The sequence below is a fragment of the Carcharhinus amblyrhynchos genome, chromosome 15, assembly GCF_965287045.1.
Source record: "Carcharhinus amblyrhynchos chromosome 15, sCarAmb.v2.hapA, whole genome shotgun sequence".
NCBI classification, from domain to species: domain Eukaryota; kingdom Metazoa; phylum Chordata; class Chondrichthyes; order Carcharhiniformes; family Carcharhinidae; genus Carcharhinus; species Carcharhinus amblyrhynchos.
In genome coordinates, this window is record NC_137338.1 from 10,618,059 (window position 1) to 10,632,669 (window position 14,611).

The following is a 14,611-nucleotide window of genomic DNA, read 5'->3' on the forward strand; positions in this document are numbered from 1 at the left end:
CTCCGATTTTCTACCACAGTCCAAAGATGCGCTGGTTAGGTGGATTGGACATGCCCAATTGCCTCTTCATGTCCTAAAATATGTAGGGGGGTTAGTGGGAGTATAGGGATAGAGCCTGGGTGGGGTGCTCTGTAGGTGGGTCAGTACAGACTTGATGGGCCAAAGGGCACCTGTGATTCAATGATTCTAAGCTGGATTGTCTGTGTGGAATAAGGGAATGCTGCTTGATCCCTTGGCAATCAGTTCATCAATATCTATTTTAAGTGAACAAAAGGCAGTCCCAGAAAATTCCATCTGAGCACAGTCAATGTTTAAAGTTGTGAATAGGATATGCCTTCACTGGGCATGACAGAGGAAAATCCTGTGTGGAGGGTTGGTCTCATTCCAGCCGGGATCTGTGTCCATGTCTTTTGCCCTGTGGAGATGTATGTGGCTGAGGAGCTGGAAGCTGGTGTTATTGCTGTTGGTACTACTGCTCCTTTTGTTCTCCATCAGAGGTTCAAGGTGGGTTTACGCAAGCTGTGAAAACAGAGAAATGCAGAGTTAGCTGAGTAAAGTCCACGAGCGATGAACTGACTTCCGGTAAGTTGGAAATCACATGTCAAGCAGTGAGAGCGCAATCTTGGTGGACGTGCTGTGGCCATGGTCTCACCAGGACAGGGTCGCAGCTCTCCAGTTTCACTGTTTCAAGGCATTTTTAAAGTTTATTTGTTAGCGTCACAATCAGGCTTACATTAACACTGCAAATCCCCGAGTCACCACACTCTGGTGCCTGTTCGGGAAAACTTAGCATGGCCAATGCACCTAACCAGCATGTCTTTTCAACCTTGGGAGGAAACTGGAGCACCTGGAGAAAACCCATGCAGACATGGGGAGAACGTGCAAATTCCACACAGACAGTGACCCAAGTTGGGAATTGAACCCGGATCCCTGATGCTGAGAAGCAGCAATCTTAACCACGGTGCCTTCCAACCTTCTAGTGTTGATTGTTAAAATACCCCGTGGGGTTCATTAATGTCCTTTAGGGAAGGAAATCTGCCGTCCTTACCTGGCCTGGCCTACATATGAGTCTAAACCCACAGTAATGTTGTTGACTCTCAAAAGTCCTCTGCAAAGGAGGGCAATTATGGATGGGCAACAAATGCTGGCCAAACATGCGTCACCCACATCCTGTAAATGAATTTTAAAGAAAGAAGTCAATTAATATGACGTACAGGAAGGATGACAATCTGAGCCAAGGATTATAATGACACAATGGATTTGATTTGATTGGATTTGATTTATTGTTGTCACATGTATTAACATACAGGGAAAAGTATTGTTTCTTGCACACTATACAGGCAAAACATATCATTCATAGAGAAGGAAACGAGAGAGTGCAGAATATAGCGTTACAGTCATAGCTAGGATGTAGAGATAGGTCGACTTAATGCAATCCATTCAGTAATCTGGCAGCAGCAGGGAAGAAGCTGTTCTTGAGTCCGTTGGTACGTGACCTCAGATTTTTGTATCTTTTTCCCGATGGAAGAAGGTGGAAGAGAGAATGTACGGTGTGCGTGGAGTCCTTAAATATTTTGGCTGCTTTGCCGAGGCAGTGGGAATTAATGGACGGGAGGAGTGCTACATCGTTGGAAGCACTATCCATGGATGAAATATTAAGATGAAACCAAGGTCTGCTCTCCAAGTGAATATACACGATTCCAAAGCACGATTTCAGAGAAGACCAGGGAATCTAGGGGAGCCAATTGTTTCCCATTGTTTTAACCATGGCAATGCATTGACAAATTAGATTTGACTTGCTAACCCTTTACTTTGCAGTATAAATTGTTGTGATTTTTGGAAATTTGGTATTCTTGCATTAAATCTGATGAGTGCAAGAGAAAACTTCAGCTACTAATGTCTTTTCAGCAATACCAGGGGATTCCCACCCTGCTCTTCACTGATATGCATCTCTCTGCCAAGCCTGAAAGGGATTTGTATGTGCTGTTATCACATTGCTGCTTGCAGAGCTTTGTTGAATACAAATTGGTTATCACATTCCCTACATTACAACAGTGACTGTACTTGAAAAAGTACTGAATTGGCTGTAAAGCTCTTTGGGATGTCCTGAGGTTATTTATAAGCAGAAAGACAGATGACAACAGGAACCAAAGAATATCATGGGAAAGTTAAGAGAGGGGAATGACTTGAATTCTTAAGTGTTTTCTGTTTCAACTGTATCCTGTTTACTTTACCCTCTCTCTCACCATGTTGGAAGCTTCCAATGCTGGGGGTGGCACAGTAGCACAGTGGTTAACACTGCTGACTCACAGGGCCAGGGTTCCCAGTTCGATTCCCGGCTTGGGTCACTGTTGTGTGGTGTTTGCACATTCTTCCTGTGTTTGCGTGGGTTTCTTTTGGGTGCCCCTGTTTCCTCCCACATTCTGAAAGACGTGCTGGTTAGTTACATTTACCCAAACAGGTGCCGGACTGTGGCGACTAAGGGAATTTCACAGTAACTTCATTGCAGTGTTAATGTAAGCCTTACTTGTGACTAATAAATTAACTTTAATCTTCGCTTGTCTGACAGCTGATGGTTTCACAAGGCCCCAAAGTACAAAGCACTAGGGTTTACTTCCAGGGGAATAGATTTCCAATGGAAAGGTAAGCTTCAATGGAATCTTGGTTAGGCCCCATTTGGAGTGATCCACACAGCTCAGCCCTTTGTAATATCAAGAGGGGATCAACATGCAACTTGACCAGAATAAACAGCTACAACCAACAGAAATGGCCAGGAGACTCCTTTCTGTAGAAATCAGAAGACTTACAGGCGACCTGATAGCAATCTTTAAAGTTATGTAGGGGTTTGATGGGGTGGATGGAGATCAATGCTTCCACGTGTGGGAGAATCATGAGTATAAAATAATCATTCTTAAATCCAATAAGGAATTCAGTAGGAACATTTTTACCCAGACAATGTCAAACTAGCTAATTAACCTGAAGACATCTAAAGGAAGTCAGATAAGTATTTGATTTGATTTGATCTGATTTATTACTATCAAATGTATTAGTATGTAGTGAAAAATATTGTTTCTTGCATGACCTACAGACAAAGCATACCGTTCATACCATCCAGGGAAGGAGAGGGTGTAGAATGTAGTAATACAGTCATAGCTAGGGTGCAAAGAAAGATCAACTTAATACATGGTAGATCCATTCAGAGGTCTGATGGCAGCAGGGAAGAAGCTGTCACTGAGTCAATTGGTATGTGACCTCAGACTTTTGTATCTTTTTCCTGACAGAAGAGAAAATGTCCAGGGTGCGGGGGAGTCCTTGATTATGCTGGCTGCTTTTCCGAAGTAGCAGGAAGTGTAGACGGAGTCAATGGATGGGAGGCTGGTTTGCGTGATGGACTGGGCTACGTTCACAACCCTTTGTAATTTCTTGCGGTCTTGGTCAGAGCAGGAGCCATATTAAGCTGTGATACATCCAGAAAGAATGCTTTCCATAAAGGAAACAATGTGTTGATGGTTAGACGGAATAGCAATAAGTTCCTTTGGAGTTTTAAGACGAGACCGAACTTGTCGTGCAGAACAGCCTGATTGCGTGCTGTAAATGTTAACGTTATTCTGTGGAACTGATCGTGGCTTTTGACCAACCTTCTATTAATGCTTCCAATCAGATAGGATTAATAACCATTTCACTTTAATTGCCTTTGAAAATTTATGACGGCGTACTCCGATTTACGGGTTTGATTTTTGGTTCTGTGATGCATTCCCATTTGTTTAGGGACAGTTAACACAACTCAGAGGACGCCAGAACACCAATAAAATGTTTTGGGACTCCTTCTGGTCTGGTCTAATAAACCTTTAATATTTTTCAACCAATTGATTCTGAATTCCAGCTGATCTTTCTTTCCCTGCAGCATGTGTGAATTGGTGAATAAAATTACAGGAGAATGTTACCTTCATTGATGGAATGCATAGAATAGGACTGCCTACTCATCCCCAACTATTACTGGCTTTAAAGAATCCACTGATTATAAAACCTGTCCATTGTAGATCCTGTTTAATATAAACCCCACACATTATAGATCTCCATACCCCAGATCGTAATGTAGTCATCATGGAAGCTTGAGGTTTGGAAGTGGTCAGAAGAGGCCAACGTAAGGACCTCTTCCATGGTCTGACATGATTTTTTTGAGGGCTGGGTTGAGAGGTCATGCTCCTCTACGTCCCAGGAGGAATAATTAGGCCTCCCATTCTTTGGGTGGCATGGTGGCATAGTGGTTAGCACTGCTGCCTCAAGTGCCAGGAACCAGGTTTGATTTCGGCCTTGGCTGACAGTCTGTGTGGAGTTTGCACGTCCCCCCATGTCTGCATCGGTCTCCTCTGCGTGTCTCCACTTCCTTCTCACAGTCCAAATATGTATAGGTTAGATGGATTGGCCATGCTAATTTGCCCCTGAGTGTCCCAAGATATAAAGGTTATTTAAGTTTATTTATTAATGGCACAAGTAGATTTACATTAACATTGCAGTGAGGTTGCTGTGAAAATCCCCGAGTTGTCACACTCGGACGCCTGTTCGGGTGCACTACAGGAAAAAGTTAGCTAACTAGCACAGTCTTTTAGACTATGGAGGAAACCGGAGTACCTGGAGGAAGCCCATGCAGACACAAGGAGAATGTGCAGCTTCATATAGACAGCTGCCCTAGGCTGGAATCGAACTCGGGTCCCTGGCGCTGTGAGGCAGCAGTGCTAACCACTTTTCCACCACGCTGCCCAATACGGGGATTAGCGGGCTAAATATGTGGGGTTATGTGGTAAACCTGGTAAAAGTCGGTGCCGACTCAATGGGCCAAATAGTTTCCTTCCACACAGTAGGGAGCCTATAATTTAAAATAAATTCTGACCTTTAACTAGGATGAGACTCTCAAACTTTTAAACCAGCGTGTTCATGATCTGTCTGACAGCTCTCCTTTCTTACCATGCATCTGATCCCGTCCCAAATGAAATCCATCTCAAATATTCACAATCTTAGAAGATGAGAATTTGTTTTGCCGCAGGATCTAAAGGACGGAGTCTGGCAGCATTCATGTGGGCTCCTGTAGTGGAAAATCCCCCTTTAAGAAGCGATGGCTGTCAAAAATGTGTCCCTCTAATCCGCATGAAATAAAGCAGGCATGTGTCCTGCGTCCAGAATCCAGTGAAACTGATGATTTGATGTTTTTATTCATGCGGAATGTTATGTAACGCTAATTTTCAATAATATTATTTTGTTTACCATCTCAATTCTTGCCATGTGGTGCTGGGAGGGAACCTGGAACTCTTCCTTTGCTAATTAATATATTTTGTGTTTCCTTTGCATGTGGTCTACAAATAAATACATTAGTGAATGAGGCAAAAAAGATTTAACAACCAGAATGTGTTTTTCTTTTGTTTGATTCTAAACATGTTTTTCATTGTTGTTTCGATCTATTTTTGCCAAGGCATTAGTCAGCTATTGGGCTGTCAGTTCCACAAGTATCTAAGATGGAACGTGGGTGCAGAAACAGCACAGGTATTGTCTGGAGTGGCATGATGGCACAGTGGCTGGCACTGCTGCCTCATAGCGCCGGGGACCTGGGTTCGACTCCCGGCTTGGGTGAATGTGTGAAGTTTGCACATTTGCCTCATGCCTGCGTTGGTTTCCTCCCACAGTCTGAAAGATGTGCTGGTTAGGTGCATTCACCTGAACAGGCACTGGAGTGTTGTGACTAGGGGAATTTCACAGTAACTTCATTGCAGTGTTAATGTAAGCCTTACTTGTGAATAATAAATGAACTTTAAAAAAATAACATTAGGTGGATTGGCCATGCTAAAAAAGATTTTTAAGCTTTTTAAAGTTGATTTATTAGTGTCTCAAGTTGGCTTACATTAACAGTGCAGTGACATTACTGTGAAAATCCCATTGCCCCTTAGTGTCCTAAGATGTGCAAGTTCGGTGGATTGGCCATACTAAGATTGGCCATACTAAATTGCCTTTTACTGTCCCAAGATGTATATGTTGGGTGGATTAATTATGATAAATGTGTGGGGTTATATGGATAGGGCGGGGGAAAAGGACCTGGGTAATATACCCTGCAAGAGAGTCAGTGCAGACTCGATGGGCCAGATGGCCTCCTTCTTTACTGTAGGGATTCTGTGATTCTATGAGATCTCATTGTTGGCCTGCTCCAGTCCAATAGCCCAGCAGGCAACCCCTAATTCTTCAATACTGATGGACAATGCTACTTGCTTTCCATCTCTATTCCAGTATTGATAGCTGGGCCATCAAAATTTTGGGGGGTGGGGGGGATGGGTGACATTGATGGTTGGGCAGAGCCTGGGGAGTGCCCAATCTTAAAAAGGGGACTGCTGATAGAGTCATTTGCTCCCTCTGCCTCCTTCCCACCCAACTCAACTTAATTTCAGGCTTGCTCGTACCCCAGAACCCCTCCCGCCAGCCTACAAATTGAGGTTGGGTGGGAAGCAGGTCCTAAAGCGGTCAATAACAGGCCATTTTAAAGGTCTCAGCTGGGATGAGGGTGGACCAGCCAGCTGGCCAAGGCCTAGCCTGCCCCAGAGTAAAATTGCAGAGAAGTCGATCTGGGAGGGAGCCCAGCAGGAAGCCCAGCCGAGGAATTTTACACTCAACCCCCACTTACAGGGAAATGTAACTCCTGACACAAGTTGCAGCCAATGCCAATAAACCCTACCCACCCCCTACCCTCTCCTCCCTCAAGTATTCTATTAGCCTGATCCATCGAGCTACAAATTCTTTAGCAGATTGTGAAGTCATTTTCGCCAGCCTGATAAATTTAAAATAAAATCTACAGCTTGTGTAAAATAAAACAGTGAGTTTTCCCATTTGTTGCAATTTGGCTATTAAGTGGGTATAGCCCAATAGAGAAATTGGAAGTAAACAGTTGCACCAGTTTAAAAGTTTATTTGTTCACGCCACAAGTCGGCCTACATTCACACTGCAATGAAGTTACTTTGATAATGCCCTAGTCGTCACACTCCGGCGCCTGTTCGGGTACACTGAGGGAGAATTTAGCATGGCCAATGCACGTAACCAATTTTTTGGATTGTGGGATGAAACCAGAGCACCCGGAGGAAACCACACAGACACAGGGAGAACGTGCAAACTTTGCGCTGACAGTGACCCAAGCTAGGAACCGAACCTGGGTTCCTGTCATTGTGAGGCAGCAGTGCTAACCGCTATGCCACTGTGCCAATTATTGTCACCAATGATCGTATGAAAGTATACCTTGACAATGTAATTTGTTTGTCAATGTAATTTCCCAGTATTTCTGCCAATATGCTATTCAGCTATCCATTGAGCAGTATGTGAAATGGGTGAAAAATATTATTGGAGACTGTGGGAGGTATTTTCAGCAAGTTGTCAGGAGTGGGCAAGTTGTTAGAAGGTATTTTGAGAGACAGGATCTCCAGGCATTTAGGGGCACAAGGACTGATTAGGGACAATCAGCATGGCTTTCTGAATGGAAAATCACATCTTTCAAACTTGATTAAGTTTTATGAAGGGGTAATCAAGAAAGTAGATGAGGGCAGTGCAGTTGAGGTCGTCTACATTGACTTTAACAAGGCCTTTGGCAAGGTACTGCATGGTAGGGTTGTTGCATAATGTTATGTCTCACGGGATTCAGGGTGAGATAGCCAATTGGATACAAAATTGGCTTGATGACTGAAGACAGAGAGTGGTTGCAGAAGGTTGTTTTTCGAACTGGACGCCCGTGACCAGCCGTGTGCCTCAGTCCACTGTCATTTGTCATTTATATTAATGACTTGGATGAGAGTTTAGGAGGCATGATTAGTAAGTTTGCAGATGACACCAAGATTTGTGTATAGTGGACAGTGAAGGAAGTTATTTAAGATTGCAATGGGACCTTGATCAACTGAATCAGTGGGCTGATGAATGGCAGATGGAGTTTAATTTAGATAAATACAAGGTGAGGCACTTTAGTAGATCAAACCAGGGCAGAACTTACACAGTTAATGGTAGAGCTTTGGGGACAGTTATAGAACAAAGAGATCTAAAGGTACATGTTCATAGCTCCTTGAAAGTGGAGCCATAGGTGGACAGAGTGGTGAAGAAGGCATTCAGCATGCTTGGTTTCATTGGTCAGAAGACTGAATACAGGAGTTGGGACATCTTATTGAAGTTGTACAAGACATTGAAAAGGCCAAACTTGGAATACTTAGTATGTGTACAATTCTGGTCACCCTATTATAGAAAGGATATTATTAAGCTAGAAATTGTACAGAAAAGATTTACTAGGATGCTACCGGTACTTGATGATTCGAATTATAAAGACAGGCTGGATAGATGAGGCTTACTGTCCCTGGAGCGAAGAAGGCTTAGGGGTAATCTTATAGAAGCCTATAAAATAATGAGGGGCATAGATCAGCTAGATAGTCAATATCTTTTCCTAAAGGTAAGAGAGACTAGAGGGTGTAAGTTTAAGGTGAGAGGGGAGAGATACAAAAATGCCCAGAGGGGCAATTCTTTCATTCAGAGAGTGGTGAGTGTCTGGCATAAACTGCCAGAGGTAGTAGTAGAGGCAGATATAATCTTGTCTTTTAAAAAGCATTTTGGCAGTTACATGGGTAAGATGAGTATAGAGGGATATGGGCCTAACATGAGCAATTGGGGCTAGCTTAGTGGTTAAAAAAAAGGGTGGCATGGACATGTTGGATCAAGGGGCCTGTTTTCATGCTATAAACTTCTATGACTCTATAATTCTAAGTGGTCCCATAAAATATGTCAGATGGGTAGTCCACCACTTTTTCGCCCATCGTACAGAATATGGGATGGGTAAGGCACCCACTAGGCTGTCCATCCTTAGGGTCATTGAGGACCTTAACTGTCCAATTAAACTTCGGTTGTGAGGATAGATTGAGAAGTTGGGACTTTTCTCCTTGGATAGAAGAAGGCTCAGAGGAGATTTGATAGAAATATTCAAAATCATGAGGGGGCTGGACAGAGCAGATAAGGAGAAGTTATTCCTGCTCTTCCTGCAACTTCAAAAAAACTTTTTTCACGTTGAGTGTTTTGGGTCTGGAATGGGCTGTCTGGAAGTGTGGTGGAAGCAGGTTCAACCGAGGCATTCAAGAGGGCAATAGATGATTATGTGAATAGGAACAATTGTGCAGGAGTACGGGGAAAAGGCAAATGAATGATACGAAGTCTTGATGCTTATTTGGCGAGTTAGTGCAGACATGATGGGCCAAATGACCTTCTTCTCAGCAATAACGATTCTGTGATTTTGTCAAGTGGCAGCTAAGGACCTCACACTTCATCCACTCCCTAATACACTGCACAGTAAAAGAGGAGAGAAAAGGTTTTTTTTTTGCAAGGTTGGAAGAATGGGGGTGACTACCTCGTTCAGGGATGACCTGTATGCATCAGGGCAGCTGCCTACTACGATCACAGGCCTCTTTATGCATCACTACTTGGCCCCCAAAATCCTCCCTACAACCACTCTTTCTACCCTCCCTAGGGTGCTTGATCCCTTTCCACCCACGAAGGCTTGGACTTACCTGATATCCATGGCATTTTTCTTGCAGTCCCAGCAGTGTCCACTACTCTTTGCTGGTGCTGTTGCATCTTCAAGAGCTGCCAACCTATCAGAGAAAGAAGTCTCACAACACCAGGTTAAAGTCCAACAGGCTTATTTGGTAGTAAATGCCACTAGCTTTCGGGGTTTGCCCCTTCTGTGGTGTGTACTACCAAATAAACCTGTTGGACTTTAACCTGGTGTTGTGAGACTTATTGCGTTTACCCCAACGCCAAATGAATAACATAACAAATTCCTGTATCGGGACATATCACTGCCTTTGGGACATGCTAGATAGCATGACGGGTTTGTCACTTGAATTTAGCCCTTCTAATTGCCACAGATGCCAACGCCGGTATCTCCACATCAAACCTATCAGATAGGCAGAATTTCCAGTCACAGCTGGTTAAGGCTAATAACAGAGGGTGGGACTTTCCAGCTGTGCTCACCCCAATGGGAAAATCTTGCTCGAGGTCCGTGGATCTTTGCACGGTCCTCCCCACAGTGCCTGCAACGATTATCGCGGCGGGTGGGATGGGAAAATTCACCACAGCGTGTTGTTGTGGAACAACCTTCTGTTAAAATTGGTCGATTTTTGTCTGACTTTTATTCTGGGGGATGGAGCTTGGGGGGGTGGTGGGGAGAGATGGCATTGAACAGCGTGGCCCCCCTGAAAAATTCCCCCTATAAAGACTTCAGAACTCTCCAAAAAGATGAGTACTAGTATTTCAAAGTGATTTCCAAGCCATCTTCCTGTCTTTCTTCCATTTGAAAGATTGGCTTTAGTACGCTGTGAGTCAAACTTCTGCCTCTCTGCCAGCTCTTGCAGACCCAACAGCGCCAGAAGAGTGTAGTGGATATTACTGCATGGAGGCCCCAGAAGAAGCATTATGGTCATTGGGTAAATCCAAGGCTTCAGAAAGCTCCACGCTGTGTGTTTTGTTACTGCCACATTTGCTGAAACACTGGGAAAATGACTCCCACAATGGGAATTCTCCTTTAATGCAATTCTTTTGGGCGAGGAAATAAAAACTGGAATGATTGGATGTAAGGCAAATCAGACTGCATCGGAGATATAATCTTTGCCTATCTGATTACCCTCTTCCAGTTATATTTATAAATAAGGGAGCTTCCATTCTGGTGGAACTGGCTGCAAAGAGCCAACAGCAGATTTGCACCATTTGGTTCAAGGAAGCTGCCAGGTACCCGTCAATGCCAGTGGTAGCCATGGTCAGTTTAAATCTGGCATTTCCATAGATGTCATGATCACCATAATCCTAGCTTTGCCAGTGGCAAGAATAATTAGCTTCACTCTTAACTCTTCCCATTTCTAGACAAGCTTCAATGCTGTTTTATTGGAGAGAGCAATGGAGCCACCTCCCTTACAGAACAGTAGTACAGCAGATAGCACTGCTGCCTCACAGTGCCGGAGATCCGGGTTCAATTCCCAACTTGGGTGACTATGTGGAATTTGCCCGTATCTGCGTGGGTTTCCTCCAGGTGCTTTGATTTCCTGCCACAGTCCAAAGATGTGCAGGTTAGGTGGATTGGCTTGGCTAAATTGTCCCTTAATGTCCCAAGGTTAGGGGGGTTTAGTGGGGTAAAGACGCGGGATTACCAGGATAAGGCCTGGGCAAGATGCCCTGTCAGAGAATCAGTGCAGACTCAATGGTCTGAATGGTCTCCTTCTGCACTGTAAGTGTTCTATGATTCTGCCATTTCATTCCACACCATCTCCGCCCCACCAACCATTAATCAGAGGAATGGAGTGGCACGTACTGACTGCAGACTTATTTTCTTTCCTCCAAATTCATTAGGTTTTTTTGATATTTCTGTTACCCAAAGAAGTTTCGCAAACATGAAAAATATTAAGCTGCCACAGTGGCACAGTGGTTAGCACGGCTGGCTTACAGTGTCAGAGACCTGGGTTCACTGACTGTGTGGAGTTTGCACTTTCTTCCCATGTCTACGTGGATTTCCTCCGAGTGCTTCAGTTTCCTCCCACAGTCCAAAGATGTGCGGGTTAGGTGGATTGGCCAGGCTAAATTGCCCCTTAGTGTGAGGCAGAGTAGCTAAGGCTAGTGTGCAGAGTTATGGAGAAATGGCCTGGATGGGATTGTGGTCAATATAGACTCAATGGGCTGCCTGCTCTCCTCCTGCACTGTAGGGATTCAATAATTCTATGAACCTTATCCCCGAATGCAGACCATTAAATTTATATTCCACCCCTTTCAGAGTGGTTTGCATATCGTTTCGAATGCCCTCTGGTGAGTTCCAAAACATCTGCTCACTATGGCCAAGAAGGGTGGGATTAGCAGAGTCACCATTGGGAGATTAGCTCATGTTCGATGACGGTTTGATTGAAGGCTCAAGCGTAAAAAGAAATCTCCAAAGTGTCTATATCTGCAGCAACAATGATTTTAGTTTGGAAGATGTTCGAGTATAAATGTCCAGGATCCCTAAATCAAAAGGAAAGTAACAGTCAAACAAGCCAGCAATAATATTATTGTGGAAGAAAAATACATTCGTTAATCAACATTACACTGGTCATCATGTAAACTTTAAGACTCTCTAGTACTGCCTTAACCTAATAGTGACACCAGTCTGATTGCCAGAAGTTCATAAATCCAATAATTATGAATCTTGAAAGTTTATTCTTTTGTTGGTTGCTTATTATTCACCAATAGCGTTGCTCCTCAGATACATGGAGGAGGAGTTATTGTCTGCTAACACCACAAAGCTTTGCTGAAGGGTATGTCTGAAACTGGGAACTACTGGCTTGGACAAAGTGAAAAGGCTGCAGTCTTAGGCAAAATCAAGCCACGGGCAGGTTAAAACAGATAGTCTTTAAAACGTGATCATCTGGAGTTAACTGGCATTGAATTGATTCATGAAGAATTAACCCAAATTTCCACGTGGACATCCGCTGTGAGTAAAGGATGACTAATATCTCCGATGAGGTTGGCACACAACCACATGCTTGTTGTCAGCAACGTAGCAGAACCAGGAGTAGGACTTTTCTTGCCAGGGCTTTAAAAAGCATCTGTAGCAATTAGAAGAGCTAAATTCAAGTGACAAACCTGTCATGCTACCTAGCACGTCCCAAAGGCAGTGATATGTTCCGATACAGGAATCTGTTATGTTATTCATTTGGACTGAAGCGTGTCCCCATTGAGAGGAAGAGATTTTGGCCAAAAAAATGGGATGAAAAGATTGTGTTGTGCTCCAGGTCAACAAGAACTAGGATTACCTATTAGTCATGATGAAGAGAAACAGTCACTTGGCTCTGCGTCAGGAGGTCGGCATTCAGTGGAGATTAATAAACTGTTGGTTGTACTCTTCCTGCAGTTCTGAAATGGATACTAAATCATACGAACCGAAATGTGTGTCTTCCTGTGTTCAGAAGGGTTACTGGAGCAAATTTCAGGTGTGTACTGGGTTTACTGCTGATGAAGTAATGTTTCGAAGAGTTTTTAAGACCACCAACAAACCCGTATAAAAGATGCTAGACTAAATCATTGCTACTCCAAGTTTCTGAATAGAAACACAGAAGGACCATTCCTTCTGTTCATATAATTGCAAATAGCTCTTTACATGTCCAATATAATTTGAAAGTTGAAATTTAAAAGTTACCAGTGTTGGTCAGAAGAAGTGGAAGGAATACACGCTTCATTTGGATTGAAGTGACAAAATGTCTTTATACGTATTAGTAAGGATTTACGATTTTTCAATTTGAAGATAAAGCTCATAGAGCGCTTGCCTGACAATTGATCAAAAAGACCTGACAGTGAGCATCCGCCATGTAGTAACGGTACGGCTGAGGGATTCACAATGATTAGGCCAGTAAAAAAAAAGCAAAATGAAAACAGTCAAGGGATTGAACTGGTGAATAAAGTCTGCTAAACTTATATAGAACAGGAACTTGTATAGAATAGACGAGGCAGGGTGGCACTGTGGTTGGCACTGCTGCCTCACAGTGCCAGGGTTTGATTCCCGGCTTGGGTCACTTGGTGTGGAGTTTGCACATTCTTCCCATGTCTGTGTAGGTTTCCTTTGGGTGCTTTGGTTTCCTCCCTCAGTCCAAATATGTGCAGGTTAGGTGCATTGGCCATGCTAAATTGCCCCTTAGTGTTAGGGGGACTAGCGAGGGTAAACATATGGGGTTATCGGGATAGGGCCTGGGTTGGATTGTTGTCAGTACAGACTCGAGGGCCAATTGGCTTACTTCCATACTGTAGGGAATCATATAACTGGCAAATAGTTATATTGCCAGTTATATGGCACTATAATTGCCATATAACTGGCAATCTAAATAAAAACATTGATATAGAGGATTATAGATACAGATTGATATATGAGATGCAAAAAGAAATTTATGATATCGATACCAGAATGAAGAGGTTTACTTGTCAGGGAAGATTTTCAACTCATAAATAGGAAGTCTTTAAGATTATGAGAATAATGACTAAACATAGAGAAGATGTTTCCACATTTGTTGAACACCAAAATTAGCAAACAACATAGATTATTTAAGAGAAATCCAGATAGGTGCTTGAATGTGAAATGAATAGAAATGTATGCTGATATGACCAGATCACAAGGTGAGGCAGTATGTGTGGAGTATAAAGACTGGAGTAGATCTTTTAGCAGAATTGACTATTTCTGCACTATGAAACTTATGGGCCGGAATTTTACCAGCACACCTGCCCCAGAACCAGGGTAGGCGAGGCTTGAAGAATGGCAATGACCATTGGCCTTGGGCAGGATCTCCCAAGCCTCGGGCAGGTGAGGTGGCAAAATTCTGGCAATGCACTCCAATGTAATTTTAATGAACTGGCATTGACCAAAAAGAAAAACTTAACAAAATGATCTTTGCAAATGAGGGTTTAGGACGTTGAGAAATCTCTAAACTCCAGGGACGTAAACAGTAAAATGGAAAGGGGAAACTGTAAATTAGAAAGAAAAAAAAACCATAGATTAGAGGGACAAGACATGCTATTGATATTTTGACTGTGTATATCTTCCTCAGAA